This window comes from Macrobrachium nipponense, chromosome 5, assembly GCF_015104395.2.
Source record: "Macrobrachium nipponense isolate FS-2020 chromosome 5, ASM1510439v2, whole genome shotgun sequence".
NCBI classification, from domain to species: domain Eukaryota; kingdom Metazoa; phylum Arthropoda; class Malacostraca; order Decapoda; family Palaemonidae; genus Macrobrachium; species Macrobrachium nipponense.
In genome coordinates, this window is record NC_061107.1 from 49,009,064 (window position 1) to 49,024,399 (window position 15,336).

The following is a 15,336-nucleotide window of genomic DNA, read 5'->3' on the forward strand; positions in this document are numbered from 1 at the left end:
AAAGGCTAATATTCTAACCGCTCTAGCCACGGCAAGGAGGGTTAGTGAGGTTTTAGCCATCATCAGAGGTTTTGGCTTTAAGGACATAATGCGGTCTGTCCGCTAAGCCTTCCGTTCTTGATAAGAACGAAAACCTGTCTGACCATTGACCCGAAGGCTTGGAGACCAAGGGTATGGCACAAATTATTGGGCAAGGGCATTAGAGAGTCCTGTGCCCTGTAGGGTCTCTCAAGTTTTATCTTGATAAAACTATAGAAAGTCAAGGTCAACAGACAATCTGCGGTGTTCCGTAAAAAGACCAGACTAGTTCATGTCCAAGAACACCTGGCATGATAGCCAAGGATTCTTTTAAGAGGTCTCATTCATTATGTTTGCATAAAGATTTGAGATTTTTTCTTAATATCAATGCTCAAGAGGTGAGGGCGCGGCCTCGGAAGCATTTCACAGAGCATGACACTCAGTAACATCCTGAGTGCCACGCTTTTTGCGAAGCAACTCTGGGTTCGCTTCACACTCCCGACAATCTGCGGTGTTCCGTAAAAAGACCAGCTGGTTCATGTCCAAGAACACCCTGCATTATAGCCAAGGAGTTCTTTTAAGAGGTCTCATTCATTATGTTTTGCATAAAGATTTGAGATTTTTTTCTTAATATGAATGCTCAAGAGGTGAGGGCGCGGCCTCGGAAGCATTTCAACAGAGCATGACACTCAGTAACATCCTGAGTGCCACGCTTTAGCGAAGCAACTCTGTGTTCGCTTCACACTCCCGACGGGATGGGAAGACGACATTTCAGATCCGTAAGTCGCTAGGACCATACATATCCGTAGATATATTATTGGGTGCAAGAAGCAACACGAATCCTATCCTATAGAAAAAGGGATAGGTGTGCTTAACTTTGAAGGGTTGGTCGCTTGAGGCGCGTTCCTTTCTTTAGCCTAGAAGTTATGGAACTAACTTTGATAGGTTAGGTCAGGGTGGTGGTTTAGCTTCGGTGCCCTCAAAAGTATGGTCATATGGTCTAGTCACATTGTGGTCACGCCCCCGTTGACAGATCATCTAGAGCGCACCAGCATTACAGGTCTCTACCTCGCTGGCAACTCTAGTAACGCAGAAGCAGACTTTGGTGACAGTAATCACGAAGTCGGCTATGCTAACAGGTCAGGAACCAAGATGTATATCATCTACTTAATTTAGTTTCCCAAAAATCCTATTCTGTCCTCTTCCCAACCATCCGAAGGTGGATTCAGCTATATATATATCTGTCAGGTAAGTTTTCATGAACAAAATGTTATTGTTATAATACAATTAAGTTTGTTCATACTTACCTGGCAGATATATAATTAAAGTGCCCACCCACCTCCCCTCAGGAGACAGTGGCACTGATAAATATGAATAGAAAATGGGAATAGTTCCTGATATCCGCCTCCCAGCGGCGAGAATGGGTACTACCACCTGGCCGCCCACTGCGTGTGCCGCGAATTTTTAAATTCTGTCGGACTTCAGAAAATACAGCTATATATATATCTGCCAGGTAGTATGAACAAACTTAATTGTATTATAACAAATAACATATTTATAAAGTAGGCGCCCAAAGTCTTTACACCCCAGTGCAATTATTTAGGCAAACGCATACACACACGCACCTTTTTCGACCTGTAAAGGAATGCAAAAATTTAGTTAAGATATTAAAATGGTGTGTCAGTTTACCGTAGGTTTTCTAGTATTTGGTTGCACCAAATTTGTTCTCCTTAGCTGCCTTCAGCCGTCGGGGAACACTTTCAATGAGGTGCTGACCAATCTCTGGTTCGATACTGTTCCAAGCAGCGATGATGGCGGCTTTGAGTTTCTCAATATTGGAGCAGTCAACCTTCTGGAAACGTTGTTTAATGATCGACCACAGATTTTCAATGGGACTGAAATCAAGGGAATTAGGGGGCCAGTCACTTAAAAGCTCCACACCACAATCCTGCAATCAGTTCCTAATCAATGGCATCGTGTGGCACCGTGCGCTGTCTTGCTAAAGAATCGAAGCACCTGTCTTCTCAAAGCTCCCTTCTAAATATTCATTTAGCACAACGTAATAAATTTGCTGGTTCACTCGTTCATTATTTTCAAAAATACAATTCCCCAACTCCCTCATAACCCATAGAACCCCATACCATCAAAGTTTTGGGAAACTTTTCACGAGGACGAATAAGTTTGTCACTGCACTTGTTAAGGCGGGGATTCGCCAAACTTTCGTCAAGGTGCTTGCCGAGGAATGGAATGTGGATTCATCAGTGAACAACACTTTTTTCCAGTTATTAACGTCCCATTTACCAAACCTATGAAAAAAAAACTCTCGTTTCTTAATATGGGCATCAGTTAGCTTGCTCTTCTTAGGAGCCACAACACTCTTGAATCCCAACTTGCGTGACAAGTACGTCTGTAAAGTACGTACTATACACTTTCCTAAAATTTCAGGGTTTTCTTCCCTGAATTGACGAGCGGTGTGTGAAGGATTAAGCTCTGGTTCCCTTCTCAGTAGCAAAATAGATCGTTCAGACAGCAACGGGGGCCTCCCAGACTTCTTGGCGGGAAGAGGTGCTTCTTTCTTCCCTGCCGCCTTGTACCTTGCGACAATGTTCTGAACTGTTTGACGCTTCAAATCCGTCTGCCGCACAATTTCAGCGGTATTTAACCCTAATTCAAGACATTGAGTGACCCTTACATGATCATCCCTAGAAGTATAAGGACCCACCATTACGCATAAAGGCACAGGGAATGGCAACACAAGGGCATCACCACGAGACAAACAAATCCTGACTGGAGTGCCAGCAAAACAAACTGATTTACACCACGGCTAATGGGCTACTGATCAGTTACTGTTTCCTTAATCAAGGACACAGTGGAAACAATAAAAGGTGCCAATTAGTCATTTTTTCTCTCGGGCATTTTCCGTGACTGATATGGAGGATCCTTTAAAACGCTGAAAGTCTTTACGCACCCTTCAGGGGTGCAAAGACATTCAGCGCCCACTTTATATATATATATACAGTGGTACCTCGAGATACGAAATTAATCCGTTCCGAGGCGGCCTTCGTATTATGAGTTTTTCGTATCTTGGAACACATTTTACATGTAAAATGGCTAATCCGTTCCAAGCCCTCCAAAACCACCCCAGTAAATTAATATTTCCAGGCCTAAAACACATGTTCTAGGGTTACAACGCCGATCCGACGGAGAATATGACTCCAAAAGGCAAAATACTGTACATACTTGAGTAATATTCAACTGCATGTAATGTTCAACCCCATTTTTACTGCATATATTAGGAGTTTAGAATATGTCCCTTAGCAATAAGCCTAGCCTATGTTAGCGGTTGCTACTGTAGCCTAGTCTATGATTCTGACATCTAAACCTAAGAGCTATAAAGCTTAGAATATGCCAATAAATGTATAAATAATCAGTATGTACTCATTTCAAATAATTATTAATTAATCATTAACTATAATACACAAACAAACAAAAAACAAACCTTCCAATCGATTGTTTACATTCAGCTCTTACCCGTCTTACGAGTATCGAACGAGCGCCAAGCAATCATTTTTCCTAGCACACAGTAAGCCATTGAATTGTCATTAGTATCTCTCTTCAACTAATGAAACTACCAACAGTTATAATACCATTCATTTTCTATTCTTTATTCTATCTTTACCTAATGGAGATACCGAGTTACTGACAGCTACATATAATGAAACATACGTATACGTAACGTAATAATAAAACAGAAGAAGAATTCTAAAAAATATGTATTTGTTGGCAGTCTGATTTATTTTATATTTTATGATATCTAATTCACAATTTTTTTATTAAATGTATTGCATGTACTCATTTCAAATAATTATTAAGTAACTTTTAACTATAATAAACAAACAAAAAAAAAGCTTCCAAACGTCTGTTTACATCCAGCACTTACGAGTATCGAACGATCGACAAGCAATCACTTTACACAGTAAGCCATAAATTTTCATTATCTCTTTTCAACTACTGAAACTATCAAACAGTATAATAACCATTTATTTCTATTCTTTATTCTATCTTTACCTAATTTTTTTTTTTTATTAAATGTATTGCATGAATAAGTTTTTCAATTTACAGCATCCTTTTACCATTAGAATACTTAAAGCACAAGGGGTAGATGCTGACCAATAGGAGAGCAGGACCTTATTGGGTGACTAGCATCAGGAACCAATGGGAGAGCGGGAGGATGGTGGCGAGTTTACTCAGTTGGCGGCGCGGAAGTTTTAAAATTGTTCTCGGTGGTTCGGGCGAATCTCGGGACTTTACAGCAACAACCTTTCGTATCTTGAAAACTTTTCGTATGTAGAGCAGTAAAATTTTTCACATTGGCTTTCGTATCTTGAGTTTTTCGTAAGTAGAGCCTTTCATATCTCGAGGTACTACTGTATATATATACACACACACGCACACACGTATATACATACGTGTATACCTATATCCCAAAAAACTCATACATTTCAGTTATACAATAATGCTTGACCGAATAGAACTGATTAGTGGTTGTCCATGGAAATATGAATTTGGGTGATATCACTCCCTTATGATATGCCCACTTACGCAAATTCTGCCTTAAATTTCATGGTTGTGATATGATTAGAAGATTTGAGGTAAAAGGTTGAAGTGAAAAAGGTGGGGTTAGTATTGTGGGTAGAGGTAGAAGTTGAGGGTGGGGAGGGGTGGTTGGGGTCTGTCGTCTCCCTACTTACGCAAGTGGTGATTTTACGGGTGTTCTGGTTGCTTGCGACCGTCTTTCTTATTTTTTACATAGCGAGTCTGTTTCCCAGGTGCAAGGAAGGTCCTGGTGTCGGTCCTGAAGGTTCTATCTTTGCCTAAATAACAGACAGTGGCCCTGCATTGTAAGCCTTGCAATGCCCGGAACTAGGCCTAGTCACCTGAAGGTAGCAGTAGCAGTTAGAGCCTTTCTCGAAGATGATGTATTATGCTTGGTCCTAGAAGCTAGAATCAGAACTACCAACCACACCCAACTTCTCTATTGAATCTAGGTGCATTCATGGTTGATTATGTTTAATGTCGTAGAGATTTTCCCTTTACATTCTATTGATACTTGCATGGTTTTATGCATCTTCGCTAAAATAATTGATAATACACTATGATATTTGTTTCCACATTGCTCGAAATATACATTGGTAATGTTGGTGATCCTGTGTTGAACGAGAATTTCAAATTGTTTTGTTTCTATAGTTTGAAGCAATTACTATACTTTAAAATAATTACTATTACCGTAATTTTTTCGTATGATTGTTATAAATATCATAGATTTGATATTTGTGCATCATATGTTAGCTTTATTTTGCTTGATAGAGGTTTCACTGTAGAAAAAAAAAAAGGTTTTTCAACTACGAGTTGTAGTTGCCAGTTAGTGAATTTCGAACGAAATCCTCTGAAATTTGTTGCTTCACTTCTGGGACTTACTGTACCACTGTGTATGTATATATACAGGCGGTCCCCGGGTTACGACGGGGGTTCCGTTCTTGAGACACGTCGTAAGCCGAAAATCATCGTAAGCCGGAACATCGTCAAAAATCCTAAGAAAACCTTACTTTTAATGCTTTGGGTGCATTGAAAACTATGTAAACTGCATTCTTATGGCATTTTTCATCAAAGAAACCATCAAATATTGATTATTTTGCATTTTTGGTGTCATATTTCATCTCCAGATGAGCGTTGTAGGGTCGTAACCCTGGAACATGCGTTGTAACCCTGGAACATGTGTCATAACCCTGGAACAAATAACGTCTATTGACAAGCGTCTTAACCTCAGAACGTCGTAAGCCAACACCGTCGTAACCCGGGGACTGCCTGTATGTGTTATATATATATATATATATATTAGATATATATAATATAGTATATATATATATGATATATATATATATATATATAATATATATATATATATATATATATATAATATCTATATATATATATATATATATATATTATATATATATATAGGTATAGTATATATAATATATGTGTGTGTGTGTGTGTGTGTGTGTGTGTGTGTGTGTGTGTGTGTGTGTGTGTGTGTGTACTCTTAAACAGTAGACATATCCTTTGATAGAAAATAACAGCAAAATATCAATGAAACATTATTTCACTTACAGAAGCCATTTATACTGTGCTTAGACTTGTATGTAAAACCCACAGTTTCTCTCTCTCTCTCTCTCTCTCTCTCTCTCTCCCTCCTTATATTTTAATTAAAAAATACAGTAATTATTGAATACAAAAAAAAGCAATTAGTGATAATTTTTGAGATACCACCCAAAGAAGAATCTGCAAATTAATGAAAGTTCCCTGTGGAAAAGTGAATACATAATGTGTTCCACAAAAATCTGCAACAAAGTGGACCACGGAAATGTGAAATGTGTTAAACCAGGAGGGTACTGTGCTCTAATTCATAAGCTCGTATTGCTCATGCATGTCAGCAGTAATAATCACCCCTGCTTTACTCCTTGAAGAATGATCATGCTGGTACCCTTTGCATTTAGAACAGCCTGGTAAGAAGACAAAGGGTTACTTTGGGGTTCTGCTAGCAGATTTGTGTAAATATTACAATTTGAATGTGTATATGCCTTTAGCATGTAATTCATATGGCTTTTGTAATTCTGTACAACGTTTGTTAGATCATATGACTTGGATGGTGAAATGATGAGAATCTCTTTTCATTGGCATTACAGTGTCATCTGTAATTTTCTGCTCTTTACAGGACACGACTTACATGTGTGGTGCCTGTTATGTGTGGTTTCCTCACATAGAAGACTTTAATGCTCATGACTGTCCAGCTGGTGGAGAAAATCAAACCCAAGAAAAAAATGATCATCAGTCTTCCACTGCAATACAGGATGAAGGGGGTAAGTTAATCCTTACTGATTTATACTTGCATATTTCCACTGTGTTTCTATCTTTGCATACTACTGTCACCTGTATCTAGCTTGGCTTTCTTGCCTATGTTCATTAACTGCAAAATGCAAGTGTTCTTGTAAACTATACTACACTTACTTTACTGAAACCTTGATATATCTGCTAGGGTAGACAGTCATCACTTACTATCTTAGCTAGTACTAATTTACTTTATTTAATCAATGTGTTATCAATTACTATTATATATTATTGAAAATAATAGTTGTTTCCATGGCATATAATTTGTATAGTCTTTTGTGATTGTTGTATAGCCTTCTCATCGGTGTGTGGCTCACTTGTCAAGTTTCATAAGGTTATGGAAAGGTTTTCCTATTGTTTTAACCTTATTATTGCAATACACTCCCTGAACACCTGAATTAGCCCTGGTCACTGACCAGCCCAAACTATATCCCCACAGATTTACACACAAAGTGGGTCATTTCAACTGTCAGCGCTACCAATGCTGCAGGTAAAATCTAGTCAAATGAGTTATCTGTGTTACTGTTGGCAACGCTGGTGCAAATACCAGCTACCATAGGCCTGCCTTCTCAATTGTTTTTTGTTCACAGTGCTGTTAGGATTTGTCCTGCAACACACAAACTTTTTTGGCCATTAGCCCGACCCCTCACATACATATATATATATATATATATTACATATATATATATATATATACAGGCAGTCCCCAGGTTACGACGGGGGTTCCTTTCTTGAGACGCGTCGTAACCCGAAAATCGTCGTAACGCCGGAACAATACTTGGAAATATGCCTTAACTAATAAAAAGTCATAGACCTTACCTGTGTGACATGCAAGTATTGCATGATGTAGTGTGGTTATATTTCAATGCCAAAGGATGGTTCTTGAAGCTATATAATCTTTATTGATAAACTTGTGACACTATAAATGCACATTCTTGAAGTACCAAGTCCTTAGTTGAGTTTACTATATACAACTAATACACTATGCAAATTCTTGAAGTAATCCTTAGGTTAATTTATACACTATACACTATGCACAATCTTGAAGTAATCCTTTGGTAATGTGTAGTATGTACATCCTGGAGTACGCTAAAATCCCAGTCTGGTAGCTCTGGAAGGTAAAAGTATACACAATTAGTACAAAATACTACACAAAGTCCTGAATGCAATATGTAATTATAGATATCAAGAGTAAAAGAGTTAATGTATGTTAATTAATTCCTTACTTTTAGTTTATAATTCCTTACTTTGAGTTATATCAAGAGTAAAAGAGTTAATGTATGTGAATTAATTCCTTAATTTGTTCATGCCACTTACCTGACAGATATATATAGCTGTATTTTCTGAAGTCCGACAGAATTTCAAAACTCGCGGCACACGCAGTGGGCGGCCAGTGGTAGTACCATTCCCGCCGCTGGGAGGCAGATATCAGGAACCATTCCCATTTTCTATTCATATTTTTTTCTGTCGCCGGTCGGTAAACTACTGTTTACAGACCTCCGCCCAGGATTTTTTGGATTTGACTCGCATTTAAGTATCTGATTGACTTTTGGTATTGATTTTGGATTGTGGATTGGCATACGCGATAGTAAGGACCGTTTGTTGACTTTGGATTGGCTTTTCTGTAAACGTGATGTCTGGATCAAGTGCAGTGAGTTTCAGAGTGTGTGTGAGGAGTGATTGTAAGGTGAGGCTACCGAAATCATCGGTAGACCCCCACACAGATAGTATGAGTTGAGTAGGGGGCATATTTGTTTGTGATGATCGGTGCAATGAATGTGATGGATTGACCGATGATAATTGGAGGGTGTATGATTCCTATCGGCGTAAATTGGAACGCGATAGGATCAGGAGGTCTTCCTCCAGGAGTGGTTCTACCAAAGGTAAGGGTGATAATATTTCTCCTGCAATAACACCTGTAGATTTTGCATCTCCTAAACCTGTGTTGCCTTCGGGCCCTGAATCTGTGTCGGGAGAAGGTAATGCCCTCTCTCTTATTTTGGAGTCTCTACGTACTCTAGAGACCAAAGTGAAAGCCTTGGAAACTGGCTCAGTGCAAGTGCGTGATCGTGCCCCTAGTGTTGTGGAGGGGGCGTCAGATCGGCCCCATAATGCCTCTAGGCCTAGACCGCTATCGGACTCCCAGGAATCAGGGAGGGGGTATGTCGAAAGCCGCAAGAGGGTTACGGGGGCTCCCCACCGATCTGGCGTCCCTTTTCGGCGGAAGGCCTTGTTTTGCAAAGTCCCAGGCTGTCAAGGAGCACTCACGGGCGCGCATCCTTAAGGCCTGCTTTTTTGTCCTCCGAAGCGTCCTCCCTGCGCAAGGGGGGAGCGCTTGGAGAAACTCTCGTCCGCTGAAAAGGACGTTTCGTGTTGAGGACGCTTCACGTCCTGTATCGCTGCTTTCTTCGGAGGACGCTTATGACGCTTTTCCGCCTCAGAAGAGAGGTAAAATCTCATCCGACGAGGACGCTGGGTTGCGCGCACAGGCGCGTATCCCTGAGAAGCAGGTAGCTGTACCTGTGAGAAGGAAGGAGGCGTCCCCTCGCCCCTCGTCTTCTCGCAGGATCGCCCTGCTCCCTCTGTTCGTTCCTCTCCAACGAAGAACATTCTTTTGTCCCTTCAGGACCAGCTATCGACGCTTATGGCTCAAAGGACTGCGCCCAGCAGCAGTCGAGCCTAAGCGGAGGAAGGACCTTAGACTGCCCGTTAAGAGGACGAAGCAGTCTCCTTCTCCCTCTCCTCGCTCGTCTCCTTCGGCGATTCGCCGATCTCGTTCGCGACTGCTAAGACGGGTCGTCAGGACGCTTTCGTTCCCTCTCGACGTCGTGGGCAGTGCTGCTTGCCGTGATTTTCGGGAGGACGCTCACGACGCTTTTGAGTGCACTCAGGACGCTTTTGAAGATGCTCGGCAGGATGCTTTTCAGGATGCTTTGGGGGACTCCGGCCAAGAAGAAGACGTACACCAGGACGCTGGGGTTGCGCGCACAGGCTCGTATACCTGAGAAAATAGTCTACCTTTTCGTTGAGGAAACGTAAGGACGCTTCTCTGCAAGTGAGGCTGCCTCGGCGTCGCTAAGGACGCTCATCGCCGTCAGGACGCTCTGCCTCCTTCGAGTGGTAAACGCCACCACAACAAGACAGCCTAGATAGGCTTCTACTAGTAAACTTTGGGGGTCTTTGATTAAGGCAAGACCTGATAGACGTACGCCCTCTCCGGAGAGGCGGTCTCCTCTTCCGATTAGGGAAGAAGGAGAGTTGAGTAGTCCCTGCTGACTCTGTTGAAGAGGAACCTTCTGCTGCCTCTTCAATCTCAGACTATAAAGTTCTCGTGGTGGTGTTGCTTCGTCCTTCGAGGACAAGTTCCAGCCTGCAGCTCCCAAGTCTCCTCCTTCGCAGTTTTCATCCTCTAAGACTTGTAAGACCCCGGAGTTTGTCGAGATGAAGACTTCGCTCTCCACTAAGCGGGCATTCAAGAAACTCCAAGACTGGATGGAACGAAGGAAGGATCAAGGCAAGACAACTTTCGCCTTCCTCCCGCTAGACTCAGCGGTAAAGGAGGTATGTGGTATAAAACAACAAAGAAGACGTGGGTGTAAGAATCCCTTCTTCGCACAAGGGGATTTCTCCAGCTTGGTGGATTCTCAGAGGAGGTCCCTTTTATCCACTGCTAAAGTGACCTGGACCCCTACGAAGACGGACCATCATTTGAAGGGGCTGCTCCGGACTCTTGAAGTATTCACTTCCTAGACTGTGCTTGGAGTTCTGGATTTGCAATCGAGAAGCCCAGAGTCTCTCAGTCTGGGGGAGCTGTCCAGCGTGTTTGTCATGCATGGACAAAGCCGTCAGGGATGGTTCAGAGGAACTGGTCTCTCATTTTGGGACGGCCTTCTTGAAGAAGAGAGCTTTGCTGTGCAATTTCACGGCTTGATCAGTTACTCCAGCTCAGAAGCGGAGCTGCTCTTTTCTCCTCTTACGAACCATCTCTTCCCCCAGACTTTGGTTAAGGGACCTGGCAAGCAGTTTGCAAGAAAAACAAAAGGCAACGCAGGACCTCTTAGCCCAGTCCTCGAGACGTCCGGCAGTTCCTTCCACTTCTTCGGCTTTTGTACGACCGCCGAAGAAGGTTAAACAATTTCGTGGGGCTCCTCCCTCGAGAGCAGCTCCTCGAGGGAGAGGGCTTTCAAGAGAAGAGCTTCTTTCAAACCAAAGCCATCCAAGTGAGACGCATGTCCTTCAGACACCAGTCGGAGCCAGACTGAAGTTCTTTGCGGGAGCATGGAGAGGAGAGAGACACGGACCCTTGGTCCTCAAGATCGTAGAGCAGGGGTACAAGATCCCCTTTTTAGATCTTCCTCCTCTTTCTACGACTCCCAGAGACCTTTCTCCATCCTATCAGGGAGAAAAGAAACTAGTTTTATTCGATCTTCTACAACAAATGATCGAAAAAAGAAAAAAAAAGCGGTGGAACAAGTCGCGGACCTGGGGTCTCCAGGCTTTTACAACAGGATTTTCCTGGTACCAAAGCAGTCGTCAGGCTGGCGTCCAGTCCTAGATGTAAGCAGCTCAATCTTTTCGTGGAAAAGACCAAATTCACGATGGAGACGCCTCATTCTGTTCTGGGAGCCTTGAGACCGGGCGACTGGATGGTGTCCTTAGGACCTGCAGGACGCGTACTTCCACATCCCGATCCACCCTCTTTCAAGAAAGTGCCTAAGATTCGTCTTGGGCAAAAAAGTGTGGCAGTTCAGAGCTCTTTGTTTCGGCCTGACCACGGCTCCAATGTGTTCACTGTAGTTATGAAAAATGTGGCGAGGTGGCTACACTCTTCAGGGATAAGAGTTTCCCTTTACCTCGACGACTGGCTTATCAGAGCTTCGTCGAGAGAAGTGTCCTGAAGGACTTGCAGTTCACGTTTAGCCCTAGCGAAGTCCCCTGGGACTTCTTGTCAACCTCGAAAAGTCGCATCTGACCCCGACACAGTCCATCGTGTATCTGGGGATTCAGATGGATTCAGTGGCTTTTCGAGCGTTTTCCGTCCCAGGAACGTCAGTGGCTAGGATAGAGAAGATCTCGCCTTTTTGGGGAAAGAAAACTTGCTCGGCGAGGGAATGGATGAGTCTGCTGGGCACCATTTCATCGCTAGAAAGGTTTGTTCCTTGGGAAGACTACACTCAGGCCTCTCCAGTTTTTTCCTTGCGGACGAATGGGGGAGGGTCAAGGACGATCTCAATGGATCTTGAGAATATCGCATCGAATAAAGAGCCATCTAAGATGGTGGTTCGTTCACCCACAGAAACTACAGGAGGGGGCTTGTCCCTAAGTCTTCTGAGCCCCGACCCTAGTGTTGTTCTCAGACACTTCCATTGCGGGCTGGGGAGCAACACTAGGAGGGGAGGACCGTGTCAGGCTCCTGGAGAGGGGAACAGGTAGCCTGGCACATAATGTCAAAGAGCTAGCAGCAATCTTTCTGTCTCTGCAGTTCTCCGAAGGGAGTTTGACGAACAAGATTGTTCAAGTAAACTCCGACAATACCACAGCACTTGCTTATTTGAAGAATCAGGGAGGAACACACTCCAGAACTTTGTTTCACCTGGCGAAGGAGATTCTGCTGTGGGCGAGAAGAAGAAAGGTTATGATCCTGACGAGGTTCATTGCAGGAGTGCTAAAACGTCAGGGCCGACCTTCTCAGTCGTCGGGAACAAATCCTACCGACGGAATGGACCTTGAACAAAGACGTGTGTCGAGACCTTTGGAGGTTGTGGGGACGTCCTCTGGTCGACTTATTCGCGACGTCGAGGACCAAGAGGCTTCCTCTGTATTGCTCCCCGGTCCTAGAATCCAGAACAATTGCTGTGGACGCGTTGCTATGGAATTGGACGGGTGGGCCTAGATCTGTACGCCTTCCCGCCATTCAAGATCATAAGGGGAAGTCATGAGGAAGTTTGCGGCTTCAGAAAGGACGAGGTTGACCCTTATCGCCCCGATGTGGCCAGCGAGAGAATGGTTCACAGAGGTCATGTCTTTCCTTGTAGACTTTCCAAGGACGTTGCCCTGGAGGAAAGATCTACTCAAACAGCCTCACTTCGAAAGGTATCACCAAAACCTCTCCGCTCTGGGTCTGACTGCGTTCAGACTATCCGAAAAGTTGGCCAGAGCGAGAGGGTTTTTCGAAAGAAAGCAGCTGCGAGAGCAATCGCAAATGCAAGACGTGCATCTACAAGAGCTGTATACCAATCGAAGTGGGCTTCCTTCAGGGCATGGTGTAAAAAGGAGGGGTTTCCTCTTCCAACGACCTCTGTGAACCAGATAGACCGATTTTCTGCTCTTTCTCAGGAACTGTGCAGAAATTAGCAGTCCCTACCATCAAGGGTGATATAAGAGCTATTGTCAGCGGTTTTTAGGCACAGAGGCCTGGACCTTTCTGACAACAAAGACATTCATGATCTCTTAAAATCTTTTGAGACTTCGAAGATTCCCCAAACGAGACCGCCTTCATGGAACCTTGACGTGGTTCTTAGGTTCTTAATGTCAAGTCCTTTTGAACCTCTTCAAGCAGCGTCTCTTCGAAACTTGACAAGGAAGGCTCTTTTCCTAACTTCTCTGGCGATAGGCTAAGAGAGTTAGTGAAATACAAGCTTTTAGTAATCTAGTGGGATTCAAAGGAGACAACACTGTCTGCTCTTTGAGCCCAACTTTCTTAGCAAAGAATGAAAATCCTTCTACCCTTGGCCGAAAAGCTTCGAGATCAAGGGTATGTCAAGTCTGGTGGGCCAAGAACCAGAGAGAGCCTTGTTCCCTGTCAGGGCTCTCAAGTTCTATGTGCATAGAACAAAAGAGGTAAGAGGTCCCTCAGGTAATCTCTGGTGCTCTGTGAAGAGGACCAGAGTTACCTTTATCTAAGAATGCTGTTGCTTTCTTTCTGAGGGAACGTCATTAAAGAGGCTCATTCATCTTGCCAGAAGACTGATTTGAGCCTCTTCCGAGTGAAAGCTCACGAGTTAGAGCTGTCGCTACCTCTCTTGCCTTCCAAAAGAATATGGTCAATCAAGGACATTCTTGATGGCACCTTTTGGAGGAGCAACTCTGTAATTCGCCTCACATTACCTAAGGGATGTGAGAACGATTTATGACGACTGTAATTCTCTTGGGCCATACGTTTCTGCAGACACAGTCTTGGGGGCTGGAGGTAGCTCTTTCCCTATCCCTTAGTTAGGTTTAGGTTAGTTTTTATTGTTGTGTTTTTAGGTTGTGGTGAGTCTTGTGTGAAGATCTCCCATCCCTTAGTTTAGTATTCAAGGGGTCTTTGGATAGTTGGTCAGGTGGTGGTCAGTTGCTTCGTTGCCCTCAATATGTATGGCTTGATGGTCTTGTCACGTTGAGGTCACGTCCCCGTTGACAGATCATCCAGAGCGCACCAGCACTACAGGTCTTCACCTGGCTGGCAACTCTGATAAGCAAAAGCAGGGTTAAGTGACAGTAATCACAGTCTACTTTGCTAACAGGTGAGGAACCAAGATATACATCATCTACTTAATTTAAGTTTCCTATAAATCCTATTCTGTCTCTTCCCACCATCCAAAGGTGGGATTCAGCTATATATATATCTGTCAGGTAAGTGGCATGAAGAAAATGTTATTGTTATAATACAATTAAGTTTGTTCATACTTACCTGGCAGATATATATAATTAAAGTGCCCACCCTCCTCCCCTCAGGAGACAGGGGCATTAATAAAAATATGAATAGAAAATGGGAATAGTTTCCTGATATCCGCCTCCCAGCGGCGGGAATGGGTACTACCACCTGGCCGCCCACTGCGTGTGCCGCGAGTTTTGAAATTCTGTCGGACTTCAGAAAATACAGCTATATATATATCTGCCAGGTAAGTATGTACAAAACTTTATTGTATCTTAACAATATCATTTTTAGTTTAAAGTTGTCGTGCTATGTAACCCTGGATGGACAAAGTCTTATGTGGCCCCATAGCCTACATCATTCAGGGGGTTCTGGAATGTACAAAAAAAAAATAATTATGTCAGTAAGTACTCTATGCATAGTAAGTTACATACAGTAATATGCACATACAGTGGTCTAATATCACATATAACATGTATAAAACTTAGTTAATGTATGTTAATTAATTCCTTAACTTTTAGTTTAAAGTTGTCGTGCTATGTAACCCTGGATGGCCAAAGTCTTATGTGGCCCCATAGCCTACATCATTCAGGGGGTTCTGGAATGTACAAAAAATAATTTTGTCAGTAAGTACCCTATGCATAGTAAGTTACATACAGTAATATGCACCATACAGTGGTTTAATATCAACTGGTATGCATGTTGCAAATGATTGGTCTACACCCCCTGTTCAG

The 15,336-nt window shown here is 43.0% G+C and overlaps 1 protein-coding gene across 1 annotated transcript in view; it reads left to right on the forward strand.

Moving 5' to 3' along the window:
* Positions 1–15,336, forward strand: part of LOC135215288 (uncharacterized) — a 374,690-nt gene that overhangs the window by 37,677 nt on the left and 321,677 nt on the right. The window contains exon 2 of the mRNA XM_064249832.1: positions 6,794–6,938. The gene's annotated coding sequence lies outside the window, so the exon portion shown is untranslated. The remainder of the gene's footprint in view (positions 1–6,793; positions 6,939–15,336) is intronic.